We start from the raw sequence: 23,052 nt of genomic DNA, 5'->3' as shown, positions 1-23,052 counted from the left end.
CACCTTTTAAAAACCTAGATCTGTCTGTGCACCAGACGTTTAGACCCAGGGGGTGGGTAGCCTTCTTGGTAGGCATCAGAGAGGCTCAGGATTGGGGCTTGGGCTACCCCATTCTGTTCTTGGCTGTCCTCTAGTTTGATGTGGAATCCTCGACAACTCATCTTCCCTCTCTGCACCTCAGTTCCCTCTGACCATTTCTGTCCTCTGAATGCCCAGCTGCCCAAAGAGTATTTGATAAATGTCTGTTGAATGAATGAATGAATCTCTAAAGTCTCTTCTAGGTCTGGTATGGTGAGTCTATGAGCTGGAGACATCTTTGGGAAAGAACGAGATTGGCCAAAAAGAAAAACTTTAGTCTCATTCCTATGGGACCCATGGTCACCCTCTATTATTCAAATATGATCTGCCCCTTATGGACAACCTCCCCTTTCTCTTCATCCCCTTCCTTCATTTTTCATCTCCTCTGCACATATTCTTGTGGGTTGAATTGTGTCCCTCAGAAAAGATATGTTCAAGTCCTAACCCCCTCATACTGGTGAATGTGACCTTATTTGCAACTGGGGTCTGTAGAGGTAATCAAAGTGAGATGAGGTTATACTGAATGAGGGTCGGCCCTTCTCCGAGAGAACTGGTGTCCTTACAAGAAGAGGGAAACTGGGACATAGACACACAGGGAGAGTGTCATGTGAGGGTGGAGGCAGAGATTGGAGTAATGCATTACAAGCTAAGGCGTGCCAAGGATTGCCAGCAGCCACCAGAAGCCAGGAGAAAGGCATTGAATAGATTCTCCCTTCGAGCCCCCAGAAAGAAACTGACCCTGCTGAGACCTTGATTTTGGACTTCTGGCTCCTGAGTTGTGAGAGAATCCATCTGTGTTGTCTTAAGCCACCTAGTTTGTGGTTTATAGCAGCCCTAGGAAACTAATATAGGTCTCCAAGGCCGTTATTTGGAAATCACGCCACTGATGCATGTTAACAGAGCCCTAAAAAGCACCAGCGGCCCTGACAGCTCTCCAAATGTTCACTGCAGATGAGTCATCGTTGTGCCTATTGTGGATCTCTGAAACCAAGAAGCCTGACACCCCCGTGGGGGAAGGAAGAAGGCCTTCCATACTGTTAGTTAGCAGGAAGAGGATGCTGGGGGTGGAGAGGAGGGTTCCCAGCTGCTTTCCTTCCCCACTGGGGACAGCCCCAAAAAGGAGACTATCATCCCTATTAAATGTCACCGCCATTCACTTTCAGTCCTTCAGTAAGAGTGTGTGGAACACTTATGGTGCTGGGTGTTGCTGGGCACTGGGGGAGAGCATGTGCCTGTGGATGGGGGAGGAATCCTAAAGAAATAGAACACACATGCCGTGAATTGTATGAGCCATGCTAGAACAGGGGTGGGCTTGCAGTATGGTGGGTGACTGGCATGGACTCGAAGATCGGTCCAGCTTGAATCCTGGTCCCGCCACCACCTTCCACTGTGACCTTGGACAAGTTACTTCATCCCTCTGGGCCTTCGTCTTATTTTAAGTATTAAATAAGATGATGTATATAACACAAGGCCAGATTAAGTGCTCAATAAATGTTATTTTCATTGTAGGAGAGCAAAGATATTCACCAGAAACAGCTCAGTAAACGAGCAAGGTGATTATGATCAAGCAGGACCCCATCACTTCTTGCCAGACACTATCTGATCAAACGCTCAGAGCAACTCTGGGAGGAAGTTAGTCTCAGTTTACAAATAACATAACTGTGGCTTAGGAATGTAAAAACTTGGCCAAGCTCACAGAACGAGGACAAGTGGCAGAGTCAAGGCTCAAACTAGAGTCATTAAGCACACATTCTTTTTCCTGGGCAATCTTTATTTACAAGTCAGAATGGGGAGGGCAGCCTACAGCATATAGTTGAGGGACAGAGAGAGGGCCTAGGGCACTTTGCTTAAGGCTGTGGTTGCCTCGAAAGTACATTGTTTGTACTGGACTTACATGTTTATTTTGTTTCATTAGCAAATACATTAGCAATACATTTCATTAGCAAATATAGGGCATTCCAAGCACTTTGTGTCAGTAACTCATTTATCCTCACAGGAGACTCAAAGGTGGGTACTGTATTATTCCCATATTACAGATGTGGAAATTGAGACACAAAGAGGTTAAGCAACTTTTCCAAGGTAGGGGAGGCAGGACTCACACTTGCTTCTTTAGCTCCAAGGGACTATGCTCTTAACCATTGTTCTATACAGCATTATCTTTTGGGGTGGTGGTGGGTCGGCTGCCCAAGTGTATATGCCGGGGGAAGAGGGGCGAGAGAATTAACACCCCCCACACAAGCCACCCTTTGGTGCTATTGCTGCAATAAGACCATGAGTAATTTGACCCTATAAGGTGAATGGCAGGATGGGGGCTGTTTAGCCCTGGGATTCTCTGAGTCAACAGCTTTTCATCCCTGCCCCACTTCCTGAAAACTCTTTGCTCCTCAGCTTTGGAAATCCTTTGAGCACAAAGAGCTCATTTCCTGTGGCCAGGAAGGACGGACGAGTGCCTGATGACAGCTCATCTCCCTCATTAAGGCGCTCATAAAAGTGTTTCAAGGAGCCTGACTTATGGCTCCGCTGTTTGTCAAGATCCCCTTCTGCAAGGAGCCACTCTGGTAATTTGGTGCTAGGAGATGTGCAGGAGAAACCAGCTCCTTTGAGTCCAGGAATTATTTATGATCCTAAGAAGAGGGAATGTCATTGGAGAGATAACAAGCCTTCACCAGCACAACAGACTGTTTAATATGCTACGAGGGATGGTGGGGGGGGGGGGGGGGGGCAGCTTCAACATTTCAAAGCTAGCCAGGAAACCTGGAGAGATTCTGTACATGGGGGTTGTCAGTTCCTATGAAAGCTCCCGGGGCAATAACAGCTAACAATTATGGAAGTTTTACTGTGAGCCATTTACTTGTGCTAAATGCTTTTTATATGTTAACCCATTTAATTCTCACGCCATTCCTGTCCTATTTTACAAGTGAGGAAATTGAGGCACAGAGGGGTTAAGTAACTTAGCCAAGGTCACACATTAGTGAGTAGCCAAGTCAGGATTTTATTCCACATAAGTCTGCCTCCATGGTTGTGCTTTTGAACACCAAACAGTCACAGCTTAGGAGGAAATTAGGTTTTAAATCAGCCCAATAAGATGAAATGTACATATATTCGAAGTTACCTTTAATAATCCCTTAAAATGCCTATAAAGTTTAGCATATTTGATTTGAGGAAAATGGCCTTGTCCAGTAATCAGCTAACTTGTCCAGTTAGCTCAGTGGCTAACTGAGCTAACCTAAAGGGAGGAGCAGAAGGAAAGTCCAAATGCAGATGCTAATATTTTTAAACTACTCTGCCTTTAAAAGGCAAACTATCAAATCCCTAGGGGTAAAAATCAAGAGGCAGGGAATTATACAGTGTACTTCCTACCTTGCAGGGGTGACTCTGTTCTCTTTTAATATTTAGCCTGTGACCTTAACGCATATCATTTGTCACTTGATATTTTGCTGGCGCAAGAGAGAACGTAGTCACATTTTAAGAGGAGAGGTGGGAAAGTTCTGTTCTGCAAGTCCAAGTCCAAGCCTAAATGAAATAAACCTGGTGCAACAAGATTTCATGAGACTAGTTTGGAGCCAGATAAACCTAGCTTTGAACCTAAATCTGCTATTAACTAGCTGTGTAGCCTTGGGTAATTTGCTTAGCTTCCTAAAGCCTCAGTTTCTTAATCTGTAAAATGGTCATAGCAACACCACTGCATTGAGAAGATTGAATTTAAAAGTTTATAAAGTAGTGAGTTTGAGTATAAATCATAGAAATTAAGTACTAGCCCTTAATAGCTATTTGACCTGAGGCAGGTCATGTTACCTTTCTAAGCCTCATTTCTCCTCATCTGCAATAGGGACATAACTGCTCTGCCTACTAACCTCAAAGGTCTTTGTAAAGAAACACTAAAGCACTGTACAAGGGTTGTATGAGTATCTTCCGGACGCTTAGTATACCTGGAATTGTGAGGAGGTGCTGGGAGACCCCTGCTGGAGAAAACAACTCAAGAGAGTCCTGGCCTGAAGTCAGAAATGAGCTCAGACCTCCACTTTTAACATTTGGTGTGGCTGTGTGACTTTGGGTGAGTGACCTAGCCTCTCTGAGCCTCCACTTTCCCTTCTATCAAGGGGGGTTAACCGTACTGACATCTCAAGGTTACCCCGAGAATCATGTCCAGGAGAAAAGTGTTAGGCACGTGGTAAGCGCTCGGTAACTATTTGCTGAGTCTGAATCCTTCTGAGAGGAGCCAAATTCAACCCCTCTCCCTCCGCAGGGTGTGAAAAGTGCACGGTGTCTCCACACAGAATTCAGGTAGTGGAGATGCTCCCGCGGGGCCACTGGGCTCCGGTGCCTCCCCACTCCCCCGCCCTCCCAGCCGTTGCCATGACCACCGGTTCAGGCCCGGAGCAGCACCTAGGCGTGTTCGCCCCAATCCCCGCCTTCCAGAGTGACCATTGGCTGGAACGGGCACGTGACGCGCGCTGGTATGCTAATATATGGTAATCGCCCCCCACGCCCCTCCTCCCCGGGCTGTGTCCGAGTAGCCAGCAGGGTGCGCGGCGCCGAGCCGAGGGGGCGGGCTGAGGGGCGGCCCCCGGGAGAGAGCGGCCAGGTGGAGGAGGAGCGCGAACGCGACCGCAGGTAACGGGCGGGCGCGTGCGCGCTGGGGCCAGCTCGCGGCGGACGGGCAGCGCGCGGGGCACTCGGGCCGCCGCGCTGCCGGCTTAACCCTTTGGGCACCCAGCTGTCACGGCCGGGCCGGGGCGCGGCGGCCGGGTCGGGCCGCGCGGGGCGGGGCACTGCCGTGGGCACCGCAGGCAGGCGGCGGGCCGGCGGGCGGCCTGACCCGGGATCCGCGGCGCGGGGCCCGCGTGGGCACCCAGCAGTCCGGCCGGCGGAGCGACCGGCCGCGGCGCGCGGGGTGCGGGGACCCAGCGGCGACCAGGGCTGCGGAGCAGCTGCGGGGCCGGCACTTGCGGCAGGCTGCGGGGTGACCGGCTGGAGCACCGGCGCGCGCGCGCGCGGCTTCTCCGGGGCTGAGCCCCTTCCGCGCAGAGGCCCGCGCAGAGGCAGCCCGTGGCCTGGCGCGGCCTGCGTCCCCTGAGCTCGTCCCACAGAGTGTGAGGAGACCCTGGGGTCCGGCCTGACCTCGGCGTCCCCCACACAGCCGGGCCTGACAGCCCAGCCGCCGGCACTTTTGACCCGGAGTCACGCTGGGGCCCCTTGTGGGACGAAGGCGAGATTGGTGCTTAGGGGGCACCGGCGGAGGGAACTGGGGACTGTCGGTGCTGGGAGGAGAGGACAATCCCCTAAAGAAAAAGCAGGCCCCAAGATTTGCCAGGTTTGAGAAGGAGGGATGCCCAGGAAAGGCACTGGCCCCTTGTTTTCTGTGCTGGGTGATGACCTGACACTCATGGGCAAAGGTCACTGCCGGACACCTGGATCGGGTCTGTCATGTCCAGAGGAAGCGGCTGTTTTGCGTGAGTTTCTAACAAATTTCTTATAAGGCAAGGTTTAAATTCATCTTTCTTCCTCACCCTTCTAGGTCTGCTACAGAAGTGTGTTCTTTTAATTATCCCCCCCCTCCCCCCAACCACCACCAGTTCGCTAAGATCTGTGGCAGCTTTAGGCTCACGGTGTCATTTAGCTTGCACTACAACAGAAATGGTAGGATGGACCATGTGCCACTAATGTTAAGCTTGCCCTGGGAGCTTCATGGAAGTGTGTGGGTGTGGGTGTATGTCGTGTGGTGGGGGGGGGGGGGGGGGGGGAGGGAATGCTGCTATCATCAATGGGGATGAAAAACTGGCTAATGTGCCAGATATATCAATAGAATTTCCTTTATGAGTCTAAAGTCGTTTCTTCCAAATCAGGGGAAAAAACGGGGCTACACATGAAAAGTACTAGGAACCAATTTGATTTTTGCAAGGGAAGTGCAAATTGTACTTTCATGTTGTTCTTGATGTCTTTCATCACAGAACAACAAACACTTGCTATATGCCAGGCACTCTGCTGTGCCTTGTGCTATGTCTTGGGGATGCAGAGATGAATAAGATAATTAGTCCTTGTCCTCAAAGAAGTAGTGGGAGAGACAAATAAAATTGCCAGTAAAAGTGATCGCATAATAAATGTGTATATAAAGAGCTGTGGAAACACAAAGGAGAAAACAATTAGCTGTCTGAGAGGGTCAGAGAAGGCTTTCCAGAAAAGAACATGTTTAAGCAAGATCTTGAAGGTTGAATAGGAGTTTGCCTTGCAGAGAAGATTGAGAAGGACAGGAAGGGCAGCCAAAAAAGAGGAAACAGTAAATACAGACAGCTGAAGAGTGTGGTATCTCTAGGTAATTGCTTTATATTGCAGCCATGGTCTTTTCCCTTTCTCAATGAAGTAACTTCCCAAAAGTAATCTAGAATTTCTAATTGCCACTATAATTTTCCTTCTTATTGTTCTTCCTCTTATTTTCCTTCGTATTGTTCTTCCTCCCCACTTTTCCCCCTCATCAGTTTTTCTGAGCCTCATTCCATGCAGCAAGAGGAAAATACAGGTCATAACCAGGGAAGCAATGCTGAATGTCAAATCTGTGAGGTCAGATTTCTGAGACCTGAGGAAGTGAATAATAAGGTCACAAGCTGGGAGGATCTGGAGCAAGAGAGGATCTGGCCTGTGATATGGGTCAGGACAGGCAGTTCAGGACTGAGACCATGAATCATGCAGGAGTGACAGAGTCCTCTGTTACACGGTGCCAGCTGCAGAGGACAGGGTTAGATCTGACAGCTTCAAGCAACTATTCAGAAAAGGACCTCAATAGAATATTTCCTCCGTCTCCTCAATAGAATATTTCCAGCATTTCCTTCTTTCTGTTCTCTCTCCCTCACTATTACCCTCTTTTGATCCCATTTTCCATCCATGATGCACTTTTATTGGGCCTCTTTTACTGAGGACTTAGCTACCAAAGCAGAGAAATCCTGTTCTGCTGCCTTAGCATCCACCTCCAGAACTATAAATAGTCCATTTTACCTCATAAGCCATCAACTAGCCAGCCTATTTTTACTTCCTAATCATTTGGAAATAGCAACGATGGGCCTAGCGGTGGTACAGTGGGCATCCCCAAAGCTCACCTAATGTTCGAATCAGATAAAGGCCTTTTAGCTTTGTTTAAACCAACATTTATTCTTAGAATGGATAGTGGTGAATTTTTGGCAAATCCCTGGTCTTGAACTATATTACAGAGGAAGCGATGTAAAGAGGTGATGTGCTTAATGTGGACTGCTAAGATGGACAATTCTGTAAGTACTAGAGAGTCACGGGTGCTATTTAAGCAATTTTCTCGATCACCATGTTTACTGAGCACCTGCTTGTGTGCAAATTCTGTGCTGTATTTGTGGTTTGGAAAACACAGGAAAATGAGAGAGGTGGTGTCGTCTGGGAATTATTCTCTGCTAAACAAGGATTTGGATCCCAGTTCCAGCAGTTACTTGCTATGTGACTTGGACAAGTTAGTTGACTTTGTTTCTTCATCTGTAATAATGCCACTCACCTCATGGAGTTGTGAGGATTAAATGTCAAGCAGCCATTCAGTAAGTTTTCAAAGTGATGAAACATGCGGTATTATAGAAGTTGAAGAAAGAGAAAGATCATTATGGACTATGATTCCCAAGGAAGGCGTTTTTCAGAGGCATCGTGAATTTTGTTCTATAGAGAGAAGGAGGGTGGAAGGAATTTCCAGATGGGAGAAATCATCTTTATAAAACACAGGACTGGAGTATGGAAGAAAGTTTTCAGGGACCAATCTGGCAGGATCAAAAGGTTTAAGTAGAGAAGTTCTAAGACTAGAAGTGTTGGCTGCAGCCAGATTTTAACAGGCATTGAATACTGAACTAAGGAGTTAGAACTTTATCCTGTATGATGGAAAGTCTGAAGATGTTTGGTTAGGGAAATGTGGGGTCATGAGAGTCTCAACAACAGTGTGGAGAATAAACTTTAGTAGGGATGGGGTGCCTGGGTGGCTCAATCGGTTAAGTGTCCGACTTCGACTCAGTTGGTGATCTCATGGTTCGTGAGTTCAAGCCCCGCATTGGGCTCCATGCTGACAGCTCAGAGCCTGGAGCCTGCTTTGGATTCTCTGTCTTCTCTCTCTGCCCCTGTCCCGCTCATGCTCTGTCTCTCAATAAATAAACGCTAAAAAAAAAGTGTTTTTTTAACTTTAGTAGGGATAGAAAGAGAACTGCACAACCAGCTAGTACATTATTTAAGTAGTCTAGGTGTGAGGGGGTAAAAAATTGAATTAGGGTGATGGAGTGAAAATAAAAAGATGGGTTCAATAAGTATCATAAAGGAAACATGAACAGGACTTTATGACTGACTGGATACAGAGGTCAAGAAACAAGGAAAAATCAGATCTAGCCTTGAAGATGGTTGACAAGATTAACAGAGATAAGACAAAAAGGAAAACCAGTTTGGGGAGAAGAGGAAATGCTAGGTGCTAGATACCTTTTTTAAAAATGTTTATTTATTTATTTTGAGAGAGAGAGAGAGAGAGAGCAGGGAGGGGTAGAGTGGGGAGGAGCAGAGAGAGAGAGAGAGGGAGAGTGAGAATCCCAAGCAGGCTCCACGCTGTCAGTGCAGAGCCAACTTGGGGCTTGATCTCACAAACCATGAGATCATGACCTGAGCCCAAATCAAGAGTCAGACGCTTAACTGACTAAGCCACCAAGGGAGTCCACTAGGTGCAAAATATCTTGAGGTGATACTGGAACTTACAAGTGGACATGTCCCATAAGTATTTGGAAGTGAGAGACTTATGCTCAAAACAGAGAAGCCAAGGAGTATTGTGTATAGAAGATGATAACTGAAGCCATGTGATTAGCTTGGCCCACCAGTGGTAGCAGCATAGAAACAGAAGTATGGAGGACCAAGGGCTAAAGCTTGAAGATTGCCCACATTTAGGGAGGTAGGAAGAAGAAATGTAGTCAGTATGGTAGGAAAAAAAGGAATATCAGAGAAGCCAAGGAACCATCTTATTTATTCATCCAACAAATGCGTTCCCTTTGTGTACCTGAGAGATGCGAGACTGAGTAGACATTCTGTTGGCCATGAGGGCGCATATCACCAAAGTCAGAAGAGAGGGTTTCAAGCTGGAGGAATTGGTCACCAGTATGAAATTGTACAGAGAAAGTGGGAAATGCCCATTTCATTTAGTAAACATGGGGTCATTAGTAACTTTTTGAGAACAATAGCTTTAGTTCTTGCCCATGGCAGGTGTTCACCCATGGGGGTGGCCACGGGGATATTAAACACCAGAGTGAAAAAGATGTGCCATGAGATGTGGTTAGGAAATGAGGATCGCGTGCGGATCACCCTTTGTATGCTTTGTAAAAAATGGGAAAAGAGAAGTAGGAAAGTGGTTAGAGAAGGCAGAAGAGCCAAGCAAAAGATTTGATCTTCCTTGTCTGCTTCATTATTTTAGTTTTCTTAAAACCTCAGTCTCATGCTTTCATGTCCTTTATAGCAGTTCAGTAATTCATTTCCCAAACTTACTGCTCTGACAGTTACCTGCATATTTCATTGAACAATAATAGATCAGCTACCACTTATTGAGTGCTTACTATGTGCTAAACACTTTGTATTCGTTCTATTCATTATCCCACTTAATCTTCACAATACTGGATTATCTCTCGGAAGCATGGAGAGGCTAAATAAATTGCCTAAGATCACATAGGGGATCTGGGATTTGGACCCAACTCAGACTCTAAAGCTCTTCTAAAGGACCATGCTGTAATAGTCCCTGAAGGCAGGGCCAGCTTCATGAGTGTGCAGCCTATGCAACCTCTCGGGGCCCTGCATTTAGAAGGGCATTCTTCTCCCTGCATCTCCTCATTTGGTTTAATGCTCTGTTGTTGTTACCTTGAAATTCTTAATATTTTTTTTAAGTTTATTTATTTATATTTGAGAGAGAGAGGAAGAGGGAGGGACAGAGAGAGAGGAAGAGAGAGGATCCCAAGCAGGCTCTGCCCTGTCAGCACAGAGCTCAATATGGGGCTCAAACTCGTGAACCATGAGATCATGACCTGAGCCAAAATCAAGAGTTGGACACTTAATCAACTGAGCTACCCAGGTGCCCCTTAATAATTTTTAATGAAGGCCCTGCTTTTTCATTTTGCACTGGGCCCCACAAATCAGGCAGCGAGTTCTGCCTGCAGGTATTGACACTTTGCCTAAAGCAGGAAAAGCATGTTGTGCTGGATCCCTTGTTTTGCTTGTGTAGTGTATCTAAGTCCTTGTTGTGTCATGGTGCACGGTCACATTTTCCTGTGGGCTTCTCACTTTGGACTCCTGATGGAAAAGGCAAAGGGGGGATATTTTGAAGCTCAAGTAGATAGCCAGTAGGAAAATAGAGAATAAAGAGGCAAGGAACTCTTTACCCGGAATGGCTCCTGGAAACTCATCCATCGAGTCTTGAGAGTATTATTAGGTAGAGTTATAGTCCTGCTGCTTGCTGTCTTTACTCCCAATTTAAATAAGAAATGAGTTCATTTCTATTCCTTTTGTAGTCAAATAGTCCCAGTTGCTTGTAGGAAGCTATGGCGACCTTTTTAAACCTACTGAAACAGAAATTGGGGTTGAACAGGTATAATACAACTTGTCTGCCCTGATCTGATGTCTTTTTAGCCAGGCTGATGCCTCCCCTGCACCCCCATACCGGGGACCACCCAGAAGCTGTGAACCATGCAGCCCCATTTACCTCATGTGTCTTGAATGTCCATGTTCCACCCTAATCTTCGTTGCCTGCTCTATTCCTTTATCTACCCACATGAATCATGGAAGCCAGGAAAACTTAATCTTGGATATTATCTCTTATTTTTGGCTTTACAGTCATTACTTGGCACTGACACCAAATGAAGTTTTTCTGGTCCTCACGATTATTGCTCTCTCAAAAAACAACTTTTCCTTACCCTCTTGCTCCTCCCACTCCCGGTCCCTCTGTGTAATCATTCGACCAGTACTGACCAAGTGCTTATAGCACTTGATGCTAGCTGACCACCTGACCAGGTCCCAGCACCAGCCAGCTTAGATCCTTCTGTGGAGGATATCAGACAAGACTGTGATTGTGTTGCTTCCTCCCATTATCTGTGTCATTCCCGTTCAGAGTGCCTGTTCTCACTTTCTTTTTTGTTTTTTAATTTTATTTTTTATTTTTTAAATTTTACATCCAAATCAGTTAGCATATAGTGCAACAATGATTTCAGGAGTAGATTCCTTAGTTCCCTTTACTCATTTAGCCCATCCCCCCTCCCACAACCCCTCCAGTAACCCTCAGTTTGTTCTCCATATTTATGAGTCTCTTCTGTTTGGTCCCCCTCCCTGTTTTTAGATTATTTTTGTTTCCCTTCCCTTATGTTCATCTGTTTTGTCTCTTAAAGTCCTCATATGAGTGAAGTCATATGATTTTTGTCTTTCTCTGACTAATTTCACTTAACATAATACCCTCCAGTTCCATGCACATAGTTGAAAATGGCAAGATTTCATTCTTTTTGATTGCCAAGTAATACTCCGTTGTATATGTACACCACATCTTCTTTATCCATTCATCCATCGATGGACATTTGGGCTCTTTCCATACTTTGGCTATTGTTGATAGTGCTACTATAAACATGGGGGTGCATGTGTCCCTTCGAAACAGCACACCTTTATCCCTTGGATAAATGCCTAGTAGTGCAATTGCTGGGTTGTAGGATAGTTCTATTTTTAATTTTTTGAGGAATCTCCATACTGTTTCCCAGAGTGGCTGTACTCCTGTTCTCACTTTCTACTCCCAACATGGACCAGGTGAGCCTAAGGAAAACTCTTTATAGTTTTAAAGAGATTTAGAGTATAACCCTATGGCATATGTCACAAAACAAAGTTTCAATGGCCAGGTGTTCTCCATGGTCTCCTACTTGTGCTGGTGGTATAGTCTCCATAAGGTCCTGTAGTAGTCATCTGCTGCTATGTAACAAATTACCACCAAATTTATCAGCTGAAAGCAACCAACATCTCTGTCTTTTAAGAGTCAGTTCAAGCATTGTATCTCAGAAGCATTTCCCAACTTGCTTTTAACGAATTAGTATCCTTACTCTCTGGTCTTCCTTTGTACTTTAACATGTCCTTATAGCACTTACCACAGTGTTGTAATTGCTAGGCACCAGGTCTTTTTCATATCCGTAGCTGCAATTCCTCAAACCATTCCTTGAACATAGCTGATGCTCAATAAATAGTTGTTGAATATGCTTAAAAATAGCTTATACCTTTATATACTTTCTACTCTAGAAAACTTATATATACTACAAAGTATTTAGCCTTATGCCCTATGATAAATATACCCTTCTTCATCTCCCTGTCTAAAGGCTCAAGTGTCAATGTTGTTGAAGATGTAAAGAAACCATTGTATATGTCAAAGACTTGTTGACACAGCAACTCACCTATTCCAGGGAGGACTTGTTGAACTTGTCTGGGTTAAGTCCCTGTTTCATCCATACTCTGAAACCAGTTCTGACCTTTGTAGGAAATTGTATAACAAGCCCCTAGCCCAAAGATACTTGGCTCAATAACAAAGCCAGCATTGGTTCACTATTTAAATATTTGACTATAAACTTTATGAAGGCAGGACCTGGGTCTGGCTTATTCACTGCTGTATTCCCAGCACCAAGTACTATTTGATGCTTAATAAAGACATGGGTGATGAATTAGTGACACTCCATTCTTGAGTCGCATGTTCCATTCCTGTTATCCAGGTCCCGAACTCTGATCACCCAGAATCTTAGGCCTGAGTTCTTCATTTCATATGGCCCATTTTGTCTTGCTCCTTGACTCCTCTTTTCCAGCTCCTCATCATAGCTGATCTTTGTGAATTTGACCCCTTGCTTATTCTGAATTAAGGTTCCTCTTCCTGTCTTGATCTTTCTAATAATATTGGCCAGATGCCCTTAGGAGACTATTCTTTTCTCTACCTATAACCAGAAACTGTATGTGTTGAAAAGTATTGAACTGAAGAGAATTCCATTCAGATTTCAAAAGAGAGGAGACAGGCCCCTTAAGAAGTGAATTTTGGCCAGAAACCAAATTGTAAAATTTTGTGAGTCTGTTAAACTGATTAACTTGTAAACTTAAGCAGTTCAATGCAAATTAATTTTTATACCAACCAGCAAATCCAAGGAGGGGAGGGAATTAAGTGAGTGTGTAAATATGGTTGCCAGGGAGACTTTTCCTGACAGAAGAGAGAACCTCACAGGAATGTATACAGGCCCAAGAAAGCAATGTAACCTGATCTTTCTCTGTTCTCTTTTTGATGGGGGAAGAAAACAATGTGGAAACCATGGGTACAGATAAGGGTGGCTTTAGGCTCTTCTAGAGACTGGAGGAGTAAGTTCTCCTTCTTGAAACAGGGCTGAGTAGTAGAGTTTTCCAGAGCAAAATGACTATTACAAGGCACCTATTCCTTCCGAGGAAACTTCTGGAAATGTAGAGCACTGAACCCATCTCTGAAATAGCATTCATTCATTCAACACATGTTTATTAAGTACTTTCTAAATGGCCCATTGCCCAGATAGGAATATGGTTATAAGGATTGATAATAGTTTGAAGGTACTGTATCATATCTAGTGGATGGTCTTAAATTTTTGTCTAAATAAATTTTTTGAAATAGAAGGTAATATATGGACCTAAATATTTAATGTTTTTTAAATTTTTAAAATGTTTATTCATTTTTTGAGAGAGAGAGACAGAGCGTGAGTTGAGGAGGTGGAGAGAGAGAGGGAGACACAGAATCTGAAGCAGGCTCCAGGCTCTGAGCTGTCAGCACAGAGCCCAACGTGGGGCTCGAACTCATGAACGTGAGATCATGACCTGAGCCAAAGTCAGACACTTGACTGACTGGGCCACCCAAGTGCCCCAATGCTTTTTTTTTTTTTTTAAATAACATTCTTTTATGTTATGTCATGTTAGTCGGTTGAGTGTCCGACTCTTGATTTCTACTCAGGTGATGATCTCATGGTTCGTGAGATCGAGCTCCTCATAGGGTTCTGTGCTGACAGTGTGGAGCCTGCTTGGGATTCTCTTTCTCCCTCTCTCTGTCTGCCCCCCCGTCTCTCTGTCTCTCTCAAAATAAATAAATAAACTTAGAAAAAATAAAATTCTATTTGTAGTAAAAGCATGAGCACAAGTGTATTTTCTGCTATTTTTGTATTCTCAGGTCATTGCTCTTGAGAAAAACCTAACGTGAAAATTGATCCATAAAGCCACACCTCAAGGTGGATATTCATCTAGTGACAGTGTCATCTGAATTGTAGGTGTAGTACCAGTTAAGGACAAATCCATCTCCTAGAGAGCTACAATCCAAAGAGACCCTAATATTTTAGCTACAAATGATGGGTGATTTGAGGTCTAAAATCTTGGCTGTAAAATGCATTTGGGTTGAAGTGTGTAACACTGTCACATATCTGAGACCTACCCTTCAGCGTCTCCCCATGTACTTTAATATGCTGGAGTTTTGTACTGTGTATGGTGCCTTTCAGTGGCCTGCAGAGAGAGAAGTAGAGGGTAATGGTTAACAGCATGGACATGAGAGCCAGACTGCTTGGGTCCCAGCTCTGCCTCTACCACTCGTTCACTGGAGCTTCACAGCTTTCTTCAAATCCTTCCCCCCTCTGCTCCAGTCTCTGTGCACAGTGAGGATAATGATAGTACCTAGCTGGAAGAAGTATAGAATCAAACAGGTTAATACGTGTGAGGTGCGTAATAAGTACCATGTAAGTTGTACCTCTTACTACTTCCTGTGTCCTAGAGAGTAGGGTTGATTCCATTTGAAGGAAGAGCCAGTTGAGATGTATAGAGGTAAAATTTCCCTAAAGTTGCGCAGTAAGTTTGGGCTCAAATTATTCTCTTTCTTTCTTCCTTTTTTTTTTTTTTTTTTTTTTTTGAGAAGGAGTTTGCTTTACTGGGGGGAGAGCACTGTACATAATCAACAGATGAAGGCAGCCCAGTGGGCATCCTGCACATCACACTCAAAAAGGTACACAGGAGGTTTTGCTAAGAAAGATCAACTGGAACATGGGTTCCTCTGGGTAACTTCCCCAAACTCATCCCCCCTAGGAGCTGGGACACTCCTGACCATTTCCTTGAAGGCAAATGTGGTCATTACAGATAGAGCCCCTCAGGGGTGCATTCTTGTTTTTTATAAAGAACATTTTCTTTAGATTTTTTTTTTATGAAGAACATTTTCTTTAGATTTTTTGAAATCTTCATTTGTTGCTTTCATTCTACATTCTCTCAAGGCCATCAGACCAGCTTCTGTACAGATTGCCTCGATGTTGGTCCCAGAAAAGCCATCTTTAGCCATGATGAAGTCATCCAGGGCCGCATCATTGGCCAGCATCATCCTGCTTGTGTGGGTCTGAAAGATGTACTTCTTAGTCTTTTCATCAGGCAGGGGGAACTCAATTTTCCTGTCTATGTGGCCTGGTCTGACAAGTGCTGGATCCAAAGTTTCTATTCAGTTTGTGGCCATGACTTTCACAAGTGAAATCCATCCAACTGGTTCAACAGTTCCAACATTGTTCATTGAATTTCTCTCTCACCGCCACAATTTGAGGCATATCTTTTTGTTCCAGTGGCTTCAATTTCATCAATAAACATGACGGATGGTGCATGTTCTTCCACAGCTCGAAACAATTCCCGAATGAGTTTGGGCTTCTCACCTAGGTACTTCTGAATCAGTTCAGAGCCAACCACTCTTAAGGAAGTGTCTGAGGCTTAGTTTGCTACTGCTTTGGCTAATAAGGTTTTACCTGTGCCAGGTGGACCATAGAGAATGACCCCCTTTGGGGGCTTTATACCCATCTCTTCATAATATTCAGGATGAGTAAGAGGAAGCTCCACAGGTTCCTTAATTTCCTGGATTTGGTTGTCCAACCCCCCAATATCAGCATAGGTTTCCTTGGGGTCCTTTTCTACCTTCATCACTGTGACCAAGGGATCTGTGTCATCCATGAGCATGCTTATGATGGCATGCACCTTGTGGTTGAGCAGGACTGAGCAGCCTGGCTCCAGCAGATCCTTGTCTACAAAGGAAAGAATGCTGACATTGTGTACTGTGGGCTCAGATTATTTTCATTCTTAATTTAGCCCTGAAGCTTTCCATTCTACTTAGTAAGAGAGACAGAAAATGAGAATTGGAGTAGGAGAGACGAACTTGGCTTTGGGAGCATTTTGAAATAGGGATTATTTCACAAAAGATGCTGGCACTACAGCATACGAAAATGAAGTTGTCTTCTCAAAGGCAAAAGAGTGTAAGAAATGGTTGGGAGTCATATAAGACAGGGGATGTCATACAGGGGCAGGTCTGTCGTATGTTGAGCCCCAAATTCTGTCTCTGATCATGATAACAAGGGACAGTTGGAGGGGGTACCGTAGCTGCCATCCATGATGGGATCTTCTGGTTATAGGGATGGACCCACCCATCCCTAACTGTCTTAGGGTCCTGCCTAAGGACACTAAGGCTAGTTCACTCAAGGATTTAAGCTCTATTTCTATTTTGGGTCTTTAAAATCTGTTCATTTATTCAACATTTTTAAAACTCTGTACCCCCATGCTAGTAGCTAGGGATGCAAAAATGACTAGAACCCAATCCTGGCACCCCAGAGGTTTATAAAGGAAGACAGATGTGGAAATGTTGATTATGGTATTGTACTTGGTGCCATTAATAGGAGTATGGGCAAGGTGTTTTGAGAGCTTAGAGGAGGGATCACTTAATTCTGCTTAGAAATGTCACCTTCTAGAGAAAGTGACATTTTAAATGACGACAGGAGCATAAGGAGTCCTCAGGTGGACAGTGTGGCTCAGACAGGAACACTATGTACCAAGGTGGGGTGTTTGTGTATGGGAGAGCAAGTATACTTGGAGAGTTCCAAACATTCTGACATGTTCAGAACAAAGCGTACAAGTAGGGTAGTGGCAGAAACAAGGCTGAAAAGTAGGTCAGCAGCAAATACAAAGGCTTGGCTGGCCAAGCTAAGGAATTTGGACTTACTGTGCAAGGCCCTGAAGAGCTATTGGAGCACAGGAGCAGTGATGGGGTCGGGCCTGCCTTTTGGGAAGATCAGAGCGGCAGTGTGGAGGGTGGTTTGGACTGAAGTGAGACCAGAGACAGAATCACAGGGTTAGAAGAGTGTCTCTAATTCCACTTCTCATCTCCTGCCAGTATTTTTACTGTCGAATATATGTACTTGTTCCTTCAGCCCAGATTTATCAATGGCATGCCAGGTACAGGGCTAACTGCTGGAAATTCTAGAAGAAACCACACACAACCCTGCCTTGGAGTTACTTACAGGGTCTTACTTGTCCTAAACAAAAGCTTGCTTGTGTTTTTAGTCCTCCTTGTCTACCTTATGCCTCACCTTGGTCCCAGGGCTGGAGTTCTGTATATGAAGATGAGCTGTATTGTGCTGGCCTTGTCTATGCTCATCATGATGTCCCTGTCCCCATTATAACTCCTCTCAACCTTCATCTCTCCTAAGCACAAAGCTCTCATCACTTAATGAATTCCTATGGAGAATGAATCGATTACATCCCCTTTTTAGACTTCTGCTATTTAAATTCTTAATTTACTCTCATTTCCCCAAACGTCAGGCACTCTACATTAGTTCTCTTAGTCACATATTAAACATTTCAGGCCCTACTTCCTATCGTTTACTAGCTTACAAAGTCCTTACTCTCTTCATTCTTTTTTTCTTACCCCAAGGACACAGATACCAGAATTGCAGACTGCGTTATTTTCCATGTTTTTTCTTTTTTTCTTTTTCTTCTTATTTTATTTGAGAGGCAGGGTGTGTGTGTGACCAGGGAAGGGGCAGAGGGAGAAAGATTCTCTCTCTTTGAAAGAATCTTTTTTTAAAATTTTTTTTCAATGTTTACTTATTTTTGAGACAGAGACAGAGTGTGAGCAGGGGAGGGGCAGAGAGAGAAGGAGACACAGAATCTGAAGCAGGCTCCAGGCTCTGAGCTGTCAGCACAGAGCCCTATGTAGGACCCGAACTCATGAACTATGAGATCATGACTTGAGCTGAGGTCGGACACCCAACCGACTGAGCCACCCAGGCGCCCCCTCTTTGAAACAATCTTAAGCAGGCTTCACACTCAGCACAGAGCCCAACGCGGGGCTCAATCCCATGACCCTGGGATCATGACCTGGGCGAAAGCAAGAGTTGGACACTCAACTGACTGAGCCACCCAGATGTCCACCCCCCACCCCTCACTACCCCATGCTTTTTCTATGTGGCGTTAATGCCTTTCACCCATGAGATCACAGTCCCCAAAGGAAAAACTCCTCCCACTCTGAAAATCAGGAAATTGAAGATGAGAGGATATTTCCACTGCAATAGAATAACAGAATTTTGTTAGAAATAGTAGTATTTAGTCCATAATAATACATTGTGATTATGGTTTATTGAGCACTTATTACATACGCTAATTGCCATGCTAGAACTTTAAATGAATTCTTATTTAAACCTCAAAGCAACTCTGCAGGGTAAGAACTCTTATGACGCCTATTTTACAGATGAAGAAACAGGCTCAAAGAGGTGCAATGATTTGTCCAAGGTCACATCGTTAACACATAATAGCATCAGATCCCGAACTTAGGCCTGATTCTAGAAGTGCATTTCTTCACTACTGTGGAGCACAGAGTAAAGGTGCAGGGTCTGAGTGGAGGTACCTGTGGCCATCAAGAGTGAGCCAGTTGTCTTCAATGTTTAGCCATAACTGCAATCATCAAATCTAGTTCTTGGTTCTTTTTTTCTTTTGTAATTTTATTTTATTTTGGAGAGAGAGAGCATGCTCAATCAGCAGGAGAGGGGCTGAGGGTGGGAGAGAGAGAGAGAGAAAGGGGGAGAGAGAGAATCTTAAGCAGTCTCCACAATCAACATGGAGCCTGACATGGGGCTCGATCCCACAACCCTGGGATCATGACCTGAGCCAAAAATCAAGAGTTGGTCACAGAAGACTGAGCCCCCCAGGCGCCCCTCTTGGTTCTTACTAATCATTTTAATAAGCTATTTTATTTGGATCATAATGGCACAGTAATTTTCTGGTAGCAGCCCCTCCCTCCAAAGTTGTGATGTTTGTCATAATTTTATAGATTTGACTTTGTATGTTGGCCCTACAGAGATGTTATAGTTCATGACAGATGCTATGCTCATAGTTCTGGGACCTACTTCAGGTGAACAGACTGTGCCTTGGCATATGGCTGCATATTCTAACAGGTTTGTTGTAGAGACACCTAAATGTCCTTTTAAAAATGTTATATATGGGGGCACCTGGGTGGCTCAGTCAGTTAAGCATCTGACTCTTGGTTTCGGCTCAGGTCATGATCTCACGGTCATGAGACTGAGCCCCAAGTCAGGCTCTGAGCTGAGTGTGGAGCTTGCTTGGGATTCTCTCTCTACCCCTCTTCTCCTCCCCCACTCGCATTCTGTCTCTCTCTGTCTCTCTCTCTCTCAAAATAAATAAACATTTTTTTTCAATGTTATATATGTTGTAGTTTCCACACAACCTCAGTCTACCCCCAGGGATGGGTGTAGTAGGCTGAATAATAGCTATCCAAAGATAATTAGGTCCTAACCCCTGGAACCTATAAATGTTACCTTATAAGGAAAAGGGGTCTTTGCAGACATGATTATGTTAAGAATCTTGATATGGGGAGATTATCCTGGGAATCTGGACAGACCCTACCTCCAGCCATAAATGTCATCCTAAGGGAGAGGCAGAGGGAGATTTGACAACAGAGATGAGGAGGCAATGTAAACACAGAGGGAGAGATTACAGGGGTGCAGCCACAAGCCAAGGAATGTGGACAGCTGCCAGAACTCAGAAGAGTCCAGGAGTGGATTCTCCATGAGAATCTCTAGGGGGAGTGCAGCCTTGTCAACCCCTTGGTCTCAGCCCAGTGAGACTGATACTGAAATTCTGGCCGCCAGGACTGGGAGAGAATAAACTTCTGTTGTTTTAAGTCAGGGATTTTGTGGTAATTTGTTATGCTAGCCACAGGGAACTAGTGCAATGAAAATGGTCACTTTTTGTACTGCTTAGTTCATTTAGAGGGCATATACCATGTCTTAGTAAAGGTAACAACCAACTACTATAACATGAATAATAATAGCAATAGTTTCAGCAGACAATTGTGTAATGCTCACTATGTGCCAGGTACTATTATACACATTTGAGATGTATTTACTCATTCAATTTCCTTTCTTTTTTAAATTTTCTTTAATGTTTATTCATTTTTGAGAGAGAGAGAGAGAGAGAGAGAGAGAGAGAGAGAGAGAGAGAGAGAGAGACGGAGTGCGAGCAGGAGCGGGGCAGAGAGGGAGAGAAACACAGAATCTGAAGCAGGCTCCAGTCTTCAAGCTGTCGGGACAGAGCCCGAGACAGGACTCAATCTCATGAACTGTGAGATCGCAACATGAGCCAAAGTTGGACACTTAACCAACTGAGCCACCCAGGTGCCCCTACTCATTCAGTTTTCATAACAGCCCTATGAGGGGAGTTCTATTACTGTCTCCACTGTAAGTGGGAACATTGAAGTACAGAGAAGTTGGGTAACTTGGCCAAACTTAGGTAACTAGTAAGTAGTAGGGCTAGGACCTGAACCCAGGCAGTCTGGCTCCAAAAGTTCATGCTGTGAAACATCACCGCACCACACAGGAGTTTGCACGTGGGAGGCGTTCAACAAAGGACACTGTGACACTGTCAGTGTCAGTCCTCTGGCCACTTCCTCTCTCCACGTTTTCTGCCATGTTCGCTGCATTTGTCTTCCTCCATTTGTTCTTCTTATCTTTAATGTCTTGTCTCTGTTTTGTTTTTTTTTTTTTCTTTTTATAATAGCCTTGTGTGGTTTTGGTATCAGAGTAATCCTGGCCTCATAAAATGGATAAGAATTTCCCTTTTCTGTTTTCTGGAAGAGTTTATATAGCATTGGTTTTATTTCTTTTTTGAAATTTGAATTCACCAGTAAAATCATCTGGGACTGGCATTTTCTCTATGGAAAGCTTTTAAACCAAGAATCTGTGTTAATAGATAAAGAGCTATTCAAGTTATTTCTTCTTGAGTGAGCTCTAATAGCTTGTATCTTTCTAGGAATTTGTCTGTTTCATCTAAGTTGATTACTATATTGGCTATAGGATCCTTTTAATGTCTGCGGGATCTTTCATTCTTATTATATATGGCAATTTGTGTTTTTAATCTCTTTTTTCCCCTAGTCAGTCTGATTAGATATTTATCAAGGTTATTGAATTTTTTCAAAGAACCAGCTTTTCATTTCATTGATTTTTCTCTATACTTTTTCTGCATTCTATTTCATTGATTTCCATTCTTATCTTTATTATTTCCTTCCTTATGTTACATTTCATTTGCTCTTCTGTTTCTAGCTTCTTAAAGTGGAAGCAAAGATGAATGATTTGAGATCTTTCTTGTTTTCTAATATAGGTGGTTTAATTCTATAAATCTTCCTCTAAGTATGGCTTTAGCTATATCCCATAGATTTTGGCATGTAACATTTTTGTTTTCATTTAGTTCAGAATATCTTCTAATTTCCCGTGTGATTTCTTCTTTGACCCAGGAACTATTTTGAAGTATGTTGTTTTGTTTCCACATATGTAGGATTTTCCCAATAGCTTTCTGTTACAGATTCAAGTATAATTTTGTTATGTTCAGAAAATATAGTTTGTATGATTTTAATTCTTTTAAGTTATTAAGACTTATTTTATGATCCAGAACATGTATTCTGTTGTTATTGATATATATATTATTTGGTCCTCTGTAATGTGTCTTTTTTTTCCCCTCTGGCTACTTTTATTTATTTATTTTAATGTTTGTTTATTTTGAGAGAGAGAGAGAGACAAAGCATGAGAAGAGGGAGGGCAGAGAGAAAGGGAGATATAGAATCTGAAGCAGGCTCTAGGCTCTGAGCTGTCAGCACAGAGCCTGGTGCGGGGCCTGAACTCATGAATCCGCTAGATCATGACCTGAGCTGAAGTTGGATGCTTAACCAACTGAGCCACCAGGCGCCCTCTGTCTGGCTACTGTTAAGATTCTCTTTTTGTCACTTCAGCAACTTGATTATATTTCTTGGAATCATTTTCTTTCTATTAATTCTGTGTGGATTTGTGCTCCTTAGATCTGTGGATTTATAGTTTTCATCAAATTTGGAAAATTTTTAGCCCTCATTTCTTCATTTTTTCCCATCCCCTTCCTCCCCAGATCTCTTTTCCTTCTAGAACTCCATATTCATGAATGTTAAATTGCTTGCTATTGTTCCACCATTCATTGATGCTCTGTTCATTTTATTCTGTCTTCTTTCTCTCTGTGCTTCATGTTGGATAGTTTCTAAGGCAGTGTCTTCAAGTTCACTGATCTTTTCTTCTGAAGTTCCCAATCTATTGTTAATCTAATTCAGCATATTTTTACTTTCGGGTGTTATGTTTTAGGCTCTAGATGTTTAAGGTCTTTTTAAAAAATTTCTTTCTCTTGTCCTCATTTTCCTCTACTTCTTAAAGATGTGGAATGTATTTGTTAAAGGTATTTTAATATCCTTTTCTGCAGGCTCTTTTGTCTCTGTTATTTCTGGGTATGTTTTTATGTAAGTGTTTTCTCCTGGTTAACAAGTTTCTTTACATGCCTGGAGACTTTTTTTATTGCATACTGGACATTGTTAATTTTATATTCTTAGCTGCTATATTTTGCTGTGAAATGTACTTAAATTACCTGGAATCATTTTGATCCTCTTAGGGACTGCTTTTATGCCTTGTTATGAGGGTCTAGAGCAGCCTTTATTCTAGGACAAATTTAGCTCCCACTACTATGGCAATACCCTTTGAGGATCTAATTCCTTATGTATTACAATGGCTTTCTACTCTGACTGATGTGAACACAAATTATTTCCAGTCCTGTGTGAACTCTGGGAATTATTCTGCT

The 23,052-nt window shown here is 43.6% G+C and overlaps 1 protein-coding gene and 1 pseudogene across 4 annotated transcripts in view; one reads left to right on the top strand and one right to left on the bottom strand.

Annotated features, from left to right (window-relative positions):
• The first annotated feature begins 4,594 nt into the window (after window positions 1-4,594).
• Window positions 4,595-23,052, top strand: part of PHC2 (polyhomeotic homolog 2) — a 116,144-nt gene continuing 97,686 nt past the window's right edge. For 2 of the 4 annotated variants that reach the window (XM_043578663.1, XM_043578661.1), the window contains exon 1: window positions 4,595-4,692. The gene's annotated coding sequence lies outside the window, so the exon portion shown is untranslated. Of the gene's footprint in view, window positions 4,693-5,129; window positions 5,532-23,052 lie in introns of those variants that run through there. The other 2 variants (XM_043578664.1, XM_043578662.1) reach the window with 2 other exon arrangements.
• LOC122479380 lies at window positions 14,837-16,674 on the bottom strand (annotated as a pseudogene).

Source organism: Prionailurus bengalensis, chromosome C1 (assembly GCF_016509475.1).
Source record: "Prionailurus bengalensis isolate Pbe53 chromosome C1, Fcat_Pben_1.1_paternal_pri, whole genome shotgun sequence".
Lineage (NCBI taxonomy): Eukaryota > Metazoa > Chordata > Mammalia > Carnivora > Felidae > Prionailurus > Prionailurus bengalensis.
This window is presented reverse-complemented; position numbering and strand designations above follow the sequence as displayed.